Source organism: Tursiops truncatus, chromosome 5 (assembly GCF_011762595.2).
Source record: "Tursiops truncatus isolate mTurTru1 chromosome 5, mTurTru1.mat.Y, whole genome shotgun sequence".
Taxonomy (NCBI): domain Eukaryota; kingdom Metazoa; phylum Chordata; class Mammalia; order Artiodactyla; family Delphinidae; genus Tursiops; species Tursiops truncatus.
The window spans coordinates 96,640,374-96,654,041 of NC_047038.1; the positions used below are offsets into that span (position 1 = coordinate 96,640,374).

Sequence of the window (13,668 nt, forward strand, 5' to 3'; positions counted from 1 at the left end):
AAAGACCCCAAATAGCTAAAGCAATCTTGAGAAAGAAAAACAGAGTTGGAGGAATCAGGCGCTGCGATTTCAAACTATACCACAAAGCTACAATAATCAAGACAGTATGGTACTGGTACAAAAACAGAAATATAGATCAATGGTACAGCATAGAATGCCCAGAGATAAACCCACGCACATATGGGCACCTAATTTACAACAATGGTGTCAAGAACATACAATGGAGAAAATACAGTCTAGTCTCTTCAATAAGTGCTGCTGGGAAAACTGGACAGCTACATGTAAAAGGATGAAATTAGGATACTCCCTCACACCATACACAAGAATAAACTCCAAATGGATTAAAGACTTAAATGTAAGACCTGACACTATAAAACTTTTAGAGGAAAACATAGGAAAAACACTCTTTGACATAAACCACAGCAAGATCTTTTTTGACCCACCTCCTAGAGTAACAGAAATAAAAACAAAAATAAACAAATGGGACTTAATGAAACTTAAAAGCTTTTGCACAACAAAGGAAACCATAAACAAGATAAAAAGACAACCCTCAGAATGGGAGAAAATATTTGCAAATGGAACAACAGACAAAGGACTAATCTCCAAAATATACAAACAGCTCATGGAACTCAATATCAAAAAACAAACAATCCAGTTAAAAAATAGGTGGAAGACCTAAATAGACATTTCACCAAGGAAGACATACAGATGGCCAAGAAGCACATGAAAAGATGCTCAACATTACTAATTATTAGAGAAATGCAAATCAAAACTACAATGAGGTATCACCTCACAATGATCAGAATGGCCATCATCAAAAAATTTAGAAAACAGTAAAAGCTAGAAAGGCTGTGGTGAAAAGGGAACCCTCCTACACTGTTGGTGGGAATGTAAATTGATAAAACCACTACAGAAAACAGTATGGAAGTTCCTTAAAAAACGAAAAATAGAACTACCATATGACCCAGCAATCCCACTACTGGGCATATACCCTGACAAAACCATAATTCAAAAAGAGACATGCACCACAATGTTCACTGCAGCACTATTTACAATAGCCAGGACGTGGAACCAACCTAAATGTTCATCAACAGATGAATGGATAAAGATGTGGTACATATATACAAAGGAATATTACTCAGCCATAAAAAGAAACGAAATTGAGTTATTTGTAGTGAGGTGGATGGACCTAGAGTCTGTCATACAGAGTGAAGTAAGTCAGAAAGAGAAAAACAAATACCACATGCTAACACATATATATATGGAATCTGCAAAAGAAAATGGTACTGATGAACCTAGTTGCAGGGCAGGAATAAAGAGGTAGACATAGAGAATGGACTTGATGACATGGGGTGGGAGGGCAAAGTGTGAGTAGCATCCACATATATACACTACCAAATGTAAAATAGTTGGCTGGTGGAAAGCAGAAGCATAGCACAGGGAGATGGGTTCGGTGCTTTGCGATGACCTAGAGGGGTGGGATAGGGAGGGTGGGAGGGAGGCTCAAGAGGGAGGGGATATGGGGACATATGTATGCATATGGCTGATTTGCTTTGTTGTGCAACAGAAATTAACACGGTATTGTGAAGCAATTATACTCCATTACACATCTATTAAAAAAAAAAGAAAAGAAAAAGAAATTCACTAGGTGCCCTCTGTATGAGAGACCAAGGGTATAAAGGTGAATGAGACAGTCTTGTCTTTGCTTCTCAAAATATGGTCCACTGACTGGGAGCATCGGTGTCTCCTGGAAACTTGTTAGAAATGCAGAATCTCAGACCCCACCCAGATCCACCGTATTAGTCAGAGTTCTCCAGAGAAACAGAACTAATAGGAGATTGATAAATATATATAGACACACACATGCCCACAAAGAGACTTATTATAAGGAATTGGCTCACACAGTTATGGAGGCTGACAAGTCCCAAGATCTATAGAGTGAGTTGGCAAGCTGGAGACACAGGAGAGCCAATGGTGTTGTTCCAGTCCAAGGATGGCAGGCTTGAGACCCAGGAAGGGCTGATGTTTCAATCTGAGTCCAAAGGCAGGAAGATGCCAATGTCCAATTTCAAAGGCAATCAGGCAGGAGGAATTCTCTCTTACTTGGGGAAGAGTCAACCTTTTTGTTCTATTCTGGGCTTCAACGGATTGGATGAGGCCCATCCACATTGGGGAGGGCAATCTGCTTTACTCCGTCTACCAATTTAAATATTAATCTCATACAAAAACACCCTCATAGACACACCCAGAAATAGTGTTTGACCATATATCTGCGCACCCAGCCAAGGTGACACCTAAAATTAACCATCACACCTACTGAATCAGAAACTGCATTTTAACAAGATTCTCCAGATGATTCACAGGCACACTGAAGTTTGAGAAGCACTAGTCTAGTCTATGCACACAAGGATCTCACAGAAACATGAACATATAACTACAATACGGCACAGCTCCAATTGCAATCCATTCAGTCCAAGATAGAGTGGTGACTGCCATAGAAAGCAGTGAACAACCTCTTGAACAGGTCAGGAAAGACCTCACAGAAACCTTCACAGAAGAGGGGCCCCTTGACTAGGCATTAAAGGTGAATAGGAGTTTCCCATGCATGGCCTCTGCAGTCAGACTGCCTGGATTTGAAGCAATAACTCTGCCACTTACTAGTTATGTGACCTGAGATGAATAATTTAACCTCACGCTGCCTCAATTTCCCTATCTATAAAATAGGGAAAATGATAATACCTACTCAAAAGGTCACTGTGATAATTACATAAGCTAATATATGCAAAGTTAAAACAATGCCTAACACTTACAATGCACTATAAAACATAAACTATCGTCATCATCATGTTTTTAGATCTTCTAATCCACAAAGTAGCTAGTGTTTGTAGTTCATTTTATTTAATATTAGATTTGCCTCTATGCCATTAACAATGGCATCACGCTTCATACATAAGCTTCCTGGATTCTCCGGACACTAAGGTGAAATAACCAAATATAAAGGCAAAGGTCCTTAGAAATCCTAGGCTAAACCACAACAAGGACCCTCAATAATCATGAGAAATGACATTTATTGTGTGCTTACTTCAAGCCAGAAACCACCATAAGCACTAAGCTATACTAATTCATTTAATCCTCATAACAACCATTTGAGGTAGGCAGTGTTGTTATCCCTCCTTTGCAGATGAAGAGACAGAGACACAGAAAGGTTAAGCAATTTACCCAAGTTCACAGAGATAGTAAGCAACAGAGGCAGTATTTACACCCAGGCGTGCTGGCTCCATAGCCTACACACTTCTACACACTTAACCACTAGGTCACACTGTCTCTCAACAGGCTAAAATTTCAGGAGAATTTAGGAAGATGATTTATAAATCTGGGAAGTGCCAATTTTTTAATCATACGTCTGTAGATCTGACAAGCACAGAAGATGTAGACTAGTCTTCTCTTTCCACTGTAAGTTCAAAATGACAAAGGATTTCAAAGACTCAATAAATATAGGGTAGCAAGATCAGAGGTCTACCCAAGGGAATCTATTTCCTATAATAGGGTAACGCTAGTAGGTATACCAAATAGACGTACAGAAGTACAAAATCTCAAACACAATAAAAATTTATTTCTTGTTCAGGTAAGAATAAAAGGTAGATGTTCCCAGCTGAAAGGTGGCGCTGCTCCTCACAATTGTTCCATCCTGTGGCTCCACCGTGCCCAGGTGGAGTCATCTGCATCCAGCCAGTAGAGCAGGAAAGAAGGAACATGGAGGAAGCATCCCCGCTTCTCAAACGTTAAGGCCAGGAAGTGTCACACATCATCCCCATTCACATTCTATTAGTGAGAAATAGCTACATGGCCATGCTTAGGTGCAAAAAGGGCTGGGACATAAACAGAAATGAAATTGAGTTATTTGTAATGAGGTGGATGGACCCAGAGTCTGTCATACAGAGTGAAGTCAGAAAGAGAAAAACAAAAGCCGTATGCTGACACATATATATGGAATCTAAAAAAAAAAAAGAAAAAAATAGTCATAAATAACCTAGGGGTAAGACGGGAATAAAGACGCAGACCTACTAGAGAATGGACTTGAGGTACGGGGAGGGGGAAGGGTAAGCTGGGACAAAGTGAGAGAGAGGCATGGACATATATACACTACCAAACGTAAAAAAGACAGCTAGTGGGAAGCAGCCACATAGCACAGGGAGATCAGCTTGGTGCTCTGTGACCACCTAGAGGGGTGGGATAGGGAGGGTGGGAGGGAGGGAGACGTAAGAGGGAGGAGATATGGGAACATATGTATATGTATAACTGATTCACTTTGTTATAAAGCAGAAACTAACACACCATTGTAAAGCAATTATACTCCAATAAAGATGTTAAAAAAAAAAAAAAAGGGCTGGGAAATTTCACCTCAGCTGGATAGCTACTTAGCAGGGACAACTACATACTATAGAAAGAGAAGCATGAATTTGGGGGTACAGCTAGCCCCCTCTGCCACATTCTTCCCATGGGGATCAGGTGGGCTCTCCATCACTCAGGGATGCATGGTAGTCTGTGCCTGTGGGAGATGCTCCCTGGGGAATCTGATAGAAAAACAACAGACCCCGTTTCTACAGCATATCTTAGTCACTGATGATTAGGAGGACAATGCTGTTTGAAAGTACTAGATACATAGATAAACCAGTCTCCTAAACCTGACTGTAAAGCCAAAACTGAGGCTCTTGTAATCCTCACCCATCTCCTAGTATTAAAAAAAAAAAATCCGTGCAGTCAATGCTTTGTGCTTACTTAATACCTGCTGATTAAGATAGCTGATGAAAAATATTTCTGGCATCAGCACACAAATATTCTCAGTCATTTTAGATGAAGAAAATGATCGGAAAGGTTAAACTCCCAAGTAAGTGATTAATATGCAGTAAACTGGGACTTCCCTGGTGGTCCAGTGGTTAAGACTCTGCACTCCCAATGCAGGGGGCCCAGGTTCGAACCCTGGTCAGGGAACTAGATCCCGCACGCCGCAACTAAAAGATCCCACATGTTGCAACTAAAGATCCCACATGCCGCAGTGAAGATTCCGCATGCCACAACGAAGACCCAGCACAGCCAAATAAATAAATAAATATTTTATAAAAAATACAGTAAACTGAATGAATGGCATGAATTTCAGTTCCTTAAAACCAGCACTTCTCTAAACTGAGTTACCACTGACTCTCAGAATAGCAAAAAAAAGGGTCTGTTGTATTCAGTGCCAGCGTACTTCCTTATAAATATTTCCCAAATTATAATTCTAATAGTAACTATGGCTAAATGTGTGGCCAGCAGAGAGAAAACATAATTTTAAAGGTCTCTGATCTAGACAATCTATTTCAAGAAAACACAAAATAAAAATGCAACTTCAGTCATGCATTTTGTCCCTTCTAGGGAAGCTCATTACCATATTATAACAACATATCCAGGCAGATCTGAGGAAGCCTAGGAAATACTTTTCTTGCCTACTAGGTTGTTTTGCAAAGTTAGATTTTTTTTTAACATCTTTATTGGAGTATAATTGCTTTACAATGGTGTGTTAGTTTCTGCTTCACAACAAAATGAATCAGTTATATATATACATATGTTCCCATATCTCTTCCCGCTTGCGTCTCCCTCTCTCCCACCCTCCGTATACCACCCCTCCAGGCGGTCACAAAGCACCGAGCTGATCTCCCTGTGCTATGCGGCTGCTTCCCACTAGCTATCTACCTTACGTTGGGTAGTGTATATATGTCCATGCCTCTCTCTCGCTTTGTCACAGTTTACCCTTCCCCCTCCCCATATCCTCAAGTCCATTCTCTAGTAAGTGTGTGTCTTTATTCCTGTTTTACCGCTAGGTTCTTCATGACATTATTTTTTTTCTTAAATTCCATATATATGTGTTAGCATACAGTATTTGTCTCTCTCTTTCTGACTTACTTCACTCTGTATGACAGACTCTGGGTCTATCCACCTCATTACAAATAGCTCAATTTCATTTCTTTTTATGGCTGAGTAATATTCCATTGTATATATGTGCCACATCTTCTTTATCCATTCATCCGATGATGGACACTTAGGCTGTTTCCATCTCCAGGCTACTGTAAATAGAGCTGCAATGAACAGTTTGGTACATGACTCTTTTTTTTTTTTTTTAAAGTGGTTTTCTTTTTTTTTTTTTTTTTTTAATATTTATTTATTTATTTTTGGCTGTGTTGGGTCTTCGTTTCTGTGCGAGGGCTTTGTCTAGTTGCGGCGAGCGGGGGCCAATCTTCATCACGGTGCGCGGGCCTCTCACTATCGCGGCCTCTCTAGTTGCCGAGCACGGGCTCCAGACGCGCAGGCTCAGTAGTTGTGGCTCACGGGCCTAGCTGCTCCGCGGCATGTGGGATCTTCCCAGACCAAGGCTCGAACCCGTGTCCCCTGCATTAGCAGGCAGATTCTCAACCACTGCACCACCAGGGAAGCCCCCATGACTCTTTTTGAATTATGGTTTTCTCAGGGTATATGCCCAGTAGTGGGATTGCTGGGTCATATGGTAGTTCTATTTGTAGTTTTTTAAGGAACCTCCATACTGTTCTCCACAGTGGCTGTATCAATTTATATTCCCACCAACAGTGTAAGAGGGTTCCCTTTTTTCCACACCCTCTCCAGCATTTATTGTTTCTAAATTTTTTGATGATGGCCATTCTGACTGGTGTGAGATATCTCATTGTAGTTTTGATTTGCATTTCTCTAATGATTAGTGATGTTGAGCATTCTTTCATGTGTTTGTTGGCAGTCTGTATATCTTCTTTGGAGAAATGTCTATTTAGGTCTTCTGCCCATTTTTGAACTGGGTTGTTGGTTTTTTTGTTATTGAGCTGCATGAGCTGCTTATAAGTTTTGGAGATTAATCCTTTGTCAGTTGCTTCATTTGCAAATACTTTCTCCCATTCTGAGGGTTGTCTTTTGGTCTTGTTTATGGTTTCCTTTGCTATGCAAAAGCTTTGAAATTTCATTAGGTCCCATTTGTTTATTTTTGTTTTTATTTCCATTTCTCTAGGAGGTGGGTCAAAAAGGACCTTGCTGTGATTTATGTCATAGAGTGTCCTGCCTACGTTTTCCTCTAAGAGTTTGATAGTTTCTGGCCTTACATTTAGGTCTTTAATCCATTTTGAGCTTATTTTTGTGTATGGTGTTAGGGAGTGATCTAATCTCATACTTTTACATGTAGCTGTCCAGTTTTCCCAGCACCAGCAAAGTTAGATTTAAATGTCAAGTTTGTCAAGCCTAGAGCCTTCTCCATCTTATTTATATCATTAAATAATAAAATTAGAGCTGCATTAAACATTTCAAGCTTCAGGTTGGTAGAAACTATATTAACTTCAATCAAATCAAAATTTTGCTGAACAAATGCATATATTCCAGAAGAGAAACTATTCCAGAAAAGAAAGAGTGGATAGTCCACCTTTTTTTTCTTTTTAAATTACATATTCATATCATGAATCCGAAGTTCTGCACTAAGTGAGAAACCAAAAACCAGGGACTTGACAAGGAGGATCCTCAATGACTGTGAAGTCTCCGTACCAGCCCTGGACTGTCTATATTCACATGGGAAAGAAGGATGCCTCCAACCAAGAGTCTCCAACCAAGAGCCCACCAAGGCTGAGTGTGGTCCCTACCATGGCAGACGCTCCTGTTCTATAGACCCCAGACCCACTCTGCTTCCTGCCCTTCCGCAGCCTGGGTCTCAAGCCTCCACAGGTTCTGTGAGCAGCCCAGCACCTTCCAAATAGTCCTCTTCTGCTTCAATTGGTGAGAGCTAGTTTCTGCTCCTTGCAGACAAAGACCACTAACAGATATACCCATGCTTACGTCTGAGGACACTGAGGCTCGGAATGATTCTATAAATTGGCAAATGTTACACAATTGGTTGGTAGAACAGCAAAGGAAGGACGCCTAGTCCAGTGTTCTTCCTGCTCTCCTGGGTGGAGTCCTGTTAAGGATTCTCACTCAGAGACTGATTTCTGACTGTCAGATGGACTCGAACTAATCTGGCATGTTTCCTCAGAGGCGATGTTCTCACTTCATCCCTTTGCCCTCATCACCTGCATCTCACAAAGGAGCCTGGACACTGCACTGTGGAAGCATGCAGCGCCCCCACCTTATGGCTCCCTTGATCGCAGACATGATTCCTCAAAGCCCCATTCTGTGAGACCCACAAAGCAGGAAGTTTGTCTTTGGTTTTGATTTGGGCTGAATATTCATACCGTCTAGGGTAATCGGGAGGATACGGCTGAACATGATTAGAACAATCTTTTCTTTACAGGTGTTCAGCCATGACTGAGAATTATGCTTCTAAATTTGTGTACTGGAAATGTCACAAATAAGTCCCACCAAGTGGCTCTTCCTGAGCAAGAATATTGCCAACCCCCTTCTCCCCTCACAACAGAGAGGGTCCAGTATCGTGGAGCAGAGGCTTTGCAGCAGGGCCATGACCAGAAATGCAGTTGACTGAGAGAGCCCATTCAACAAAGGGGCATTGTCTAAAGGGAAGAAAAAGGCCAGTTCGTTTCAGACATCTCAGTCCTCCTCTCCCCAGTATGCCTTGCACCAAATAGAAACTAATACTGTTTAGAATTTCCTGTTTAGTAAGCAGACGTAAGAATTAAGAGGTAGTCTAGAAAACAGAGTAACAGAGCAGAAAAACACAAGTGTGCTCCCTCATACATCGGAAAGCAAAGAGTTCGCTTAAAATGAAGAAATGCTGTACCCGAGAGGGGAAGATGTACTTCGAATCTCTAATAGGTAAATGATCTTCCCTAAAGTAAAGCTTCTAACGAAGTTTGATTTGTCTGCCTAGAAAACTGTTTCTCTGCAAAATGAAATTATGAAACTTTGATGAAATTATGAAATCATGATGAGCTAACTCTCTGAAAATCTGCTGTTCTTGGCCTGCATAATTAATAGGTTATACTATAAAGAAACACATCAGCCCTGACCCCAAGTGGAAACAAGGTATTCCCCAGGGGGCTGTTCTTGCCTGAATTTACACTCCTGAACTTGGGGACATTCCAGGAAAGTGGTACTTTTTTTTTCAAACAACAAAAATTTATTATCTCACAATTTCTGTACATTAGAAGTCTAGACACAGCCTAACTTGGTCCTCTGCTCAGGGTCTCACCAGGTCTCAAGGTGTCAGCTGGGGCTGTGGTCTTATCAGGAGCTGGGGTCTTCTTCAAGCTCATTCAGGTCATTAGCAGAATTCACTTCCTTGTGGTTGTAGGACTGAGCCTGGTTTCTTGTTAGCTGTCAGCTAACCTCATCCTCACCCTCAGCTGACCTCATCCTAGAGCACCTGTCTCAGGTCTTAGCCATGTAAGTCTCTCACAACATACCGGATTACTTCTTTAAAGCCAGCAGGAGAATCTCTTTCCCTTTGAATCTCAGTCCCTTCTGAATAACTCTCACCCGATTCAGTCAGGTCCATCCCAGATAATCTCCCTTTTGACTCACTCAAAATCAACTGATCTGAGATTATAGCTGCAAAATTTCTTCATCTTTGTCAGGTACTGTAACTTCATCATGGGAGTGAAATCGGTCATATACACAGACCTGTCCATACTCAGGGGGAAGAGCATTATAAAGAGTGTGTGCAAATGGGGGCAATAATCTTGGGGGCCACCTCAGTATTCTGCCATGTCCTTTCAGAAGGAGTTTCTCTTTTCAGCACTGGTTTAGGATCAAAGTGCTGAGCTGACGGTGTATCAGTGAGTGCCGTGACTAAAGACCTTATGAGTCCATACCTACAATAACCCTGTGGCTACCATCTGCCATTATTACCCGGCAGCCAGTGGGGTAATATTCTTGTTGGTCCAGAAAGCAATCTTTCTCTTTCCATGGAACTACCAGAACATTTGCCTCCCTGAAAATTCAACGTAATCAACTTCTACAGAAAATCTTCCCTGTGAAAAATCAACTTGCCCTCTTACTCTCCTCCTGCTTATTTCATTCTATCCTCCACATTAACCAGCTTTGTGATGTGGGACAAGTCACTTTGCCTCTCTGGGTCTTAGTTCCCTCATTTGTAAAATTCTCAAGAGGTTGTCGTAAGTGATCTTGAATCTGTTGCCCAGATCTATCATTCCATTAGTCTGGGTAACCGGCCTGGGGAATCAGGTAGAATGAAATGTGATTATCGTTTAAGGGGAGATGGTGTAATTGAAGGAATCCAAAAGGAAAAGAAGATTCAGGAAGCGTGGTGATTAAAATGATGCATTTTAAGAATAATCACACACACAAAAATACTATCTAAACAGAAAAGCAGAACCATTTTAAAAGTCACTAAATTGAATGTTAGTATACAAAGTCACTGTCCTGGGACATCATCAAAGTTCAGAATGGACACAACCCAGAGGCACACCACACGACATGGTCCCACAACCATCCCTCTGAGTGGTGGCAGTCACTGAACTCTCCATTTCAAACATCTCCATTCATTATTCTCATTATTCTCCAGTCATCATTCTCCATTCAAACAGCTTGTCTCAAGGTGACTGTCACAGGCATAACAGTCACCTTATGAATTGTACTTCGGCCTTTTTCCAGCACTAACCTAGCTTTTAGTCCTGGCTCCCTCATTTCCTTTAGTTCTTCCACCTGTAAAATGGAGATAACCACAGCTATCTTTCTCAGGAGTTAGTATGAAAAGCAAATAAGAGCACATATTTAACAGTACTTGATACGTTGTGAAAAACGTTCTGCAAATTAGGACGTTAATTTCAGTATTGTCATTAGTAATAATAATTTAGAAACACACCCTGATAGAGTTCTGTTGCTTCTCCTTCTGGGTCACTGAAAAGCGACCTATCTTGGATAAGTGCAACATAAAATTCACCAAGAAAGGCAAATGCCTTTTTATGCATAACAAAGCTCCAAGAGACACAGAGATGTGTTCCTTCACCCTCGAGAACTCTGGACCAAAATATGTCCTTTCAAACTTCTTGGAACCCTGAGAGGCTGGACTGAACATGACTAAGGCATTCCATCCCACTTCTCTCTCCTGATACTTTTTTGTTTCCCAACATTAAATTCACATCCCATCTCATTAAGCTCACTCAAACATTATCCCTATGTCATAATTTACTCCTACTTCCCTTATCATAACTTTTACAAAATACACGGACATCACACCTTACTAACTAAACTTATTTCTTCAAAAGGTTTCCTCTTCACCAGAGTTACACATGCCCATTCTCCATGTACATCCTGGGTGTACACGGCAGCACACGTAGCATAGCTCATGATTCAACTGAACTCTAGATTATTTCCATTTCTATTTCAGCTATTCGTTTTGGACTTTAGTTTCATGTGTTTTAGTAGAAAATTCATTCACATAGTACAAAATTCAAAAGGTACCAAAGAGAATAAAAAATAAGAAATTCTCCTTCATCCCATCCCCAAGCCATTGAGCTTCCCACCCAGCTATAGCCAAGATTAGCAGATTCTACTCACAGTGCTGTTACAGTGATATTTTAAAAATTCGATTATGCAGCAAGCATAGAGTATCCACAATGTGCACTGCTTTAGTGATTAACTAATAATAATTGTTCCAAATTATTGAGCACTTACCGTGGGCCAGGCGCTAGGCACTAGGCTAAACATTTTACATGCCTACCTCTCTTAATCGTCATGATAACCCTTTGCATGGGTTCTATTAATGTCCTAATTTAACAATGAGGAAACTGAGAATGATTAAAGTATTCGTCTAAATATAGACATTAGGAAAATAGACAAAAGACTTATACAGACACTTCATAAACAAGGATATCCAAATGGCCAATACCTGGGTAAAAATGTATCTATTCACCAGGAAAAAAACCACAAAGAGCTACCAATACACAATCACCAGAACGACAAAAATGAAAAAGACAGAGAATGCAAAACCTTCCAGATCCTCATTAACAGCAGAATGGGTAAATTATGGTATATTTACACAACAGGATGCTATGCAGCAATAAGAATGAAAAATCTACAGCTACATGGAATGATATGGATGAATCTCACAAGTATGACGTTGAGAGAAAGAAGCCAGAGACAAAAAAAAGTATATCATTCTATTCATAAAAAGAACCAAAACAGGCAAAACTACTCTATGTTGCTAGAAATCAGAATAGTAGTTATCCTTAGGAGAGGTGGCGTGTCAGGAAGGCGACCTGAGGGAGGCTTCTGGGATGCTGATAATGATACAGGTTCTGCTTACACCGGTGTGTTCAGTTCATGAAAATTCATTAAGCCACACAGTGGATAAAATTTACATTTATATTTAGGTGTATATAATACTGCAATAACCAGTTTTTAAATTTTTATGTCCTCATGAAGTTAATTTCTAGCAGACCCAAGGATATAGTATTTAACAGAAGTAGATCATGACCAGAGGGTTGAGCAGATGCATCATTGCTTAGCATGGATTTTCCAGGGCCCTGGGACTGCACAGGGAGGATCCTGCTCCTGTGAAGAAGCAGGATTCTGGCTACACTGCTGCCCTCTCACACTCAGGCTTACAGCACCGCTCCACTAGAATTTAACATCCCTCCACTTATAGTTAAAGCAAGTGCTCTCAACCTGAGGCCTTCAGACCCCTAAGGAGCCCTCGGACAGAATTCAGGGTCTGTGAACTTAGATGTGCACTGCTTTAGAGGTTAACTAATAATAATTGTTCCAAATTATTGAGCACTTACCATGGGCCAGGCACTAGGCACTAGACTAAACATTATATACTGATTATATTATATAAATACTTTATATTTATATATATTGATCTATTATCACTAAGTTCTACTCAACTCAAATTTAGCATTTTCCTCAACTGTGAAGGTAGGCAATAAAGCACAGTAGTATTAAAAGTACCTAAGACGGGCTTCCCTGGTGGCGCAGTGGTTGAGAGTCTGCCTGGCAATGCAGGGGACACAGGTTCGTGCCCCAGTCCAGGAAGATCCCACATGCCGCGGAGCGGCTGGGCCCATGAGCCATGGCCGCTGAGCCTGCGCGTCCGGAGTCTGTGCTCCGCAACGGGAGAGGCCACAAGCGGCCCGCGTACCACCAAAAAAAAAAAAAAGTACCTAAGATTTTATCAACAATTAAAACACCAGATATTTTCATATTCATTTCAGCTGTTGCAGATATCTTGAAATATAATTCACACTTATCATGACTTAGAAAGCTTGGTAACTGTTAGTTCTGCCCCTAGATTTTGTAGTCCATGTGTTAATAAACAAGCATTATATATTACTGTATCACAATTTTGTATTTTTAGTATTTTGATAACTGTATTTCAGTATAATTGGTTTCCTTTGTAATGCTCTGTATTCTATTTCTTGCATTTAGAAACATTATTTTGAAAAAGGATCTGTTAGCATTCCAGATTGCCAAAGGGGTTCATAGAAGAAAAGGTATGTTCATATGCTGGCTACGTTCCACTCTCCATCACCACGACCACCTCTCCCCTGCATCCCTGCCCCGCGTGTTCTGTATTCTCCACTCTCCCCTGCCTTGCTCTGTGCCCCACAGGTATGACCCTCTATGGACTCACCACCCAGGCTTCCTTTACTACTGCCCCTCCCCAACTTGGAGGATATATGAATTTCCCCCTACTCCCTCCCTGCCTCACTAGGCTTCCAGGGGAGA

At 41.0% G+C, this 13,668-nt stretch overlaps 1 long non-coding RNA gene and 1 other non-coding gene across 3 annotated transcripts in view; one reads left to right on the top strand and one right to left on the bottom strand.

Annotated features, from left to right (window-relative positions):
• Positions 1-13,668, bottom strand: part of LOC109549584 (uncharacterized) — a 286,346-nt gene that overhangs the window by 135,042 nt on the left and 137,636 nt on the right. The window lies entirely within an intron of this gene.
• Positions 4,920-4,992, top strand: TRNAG-CCC (transfer RNA glycine (anticodon CCC)). Its single transcript has one exon. It is a non-coding gene; the product is annotated as a tRNA-Gly (tRNA).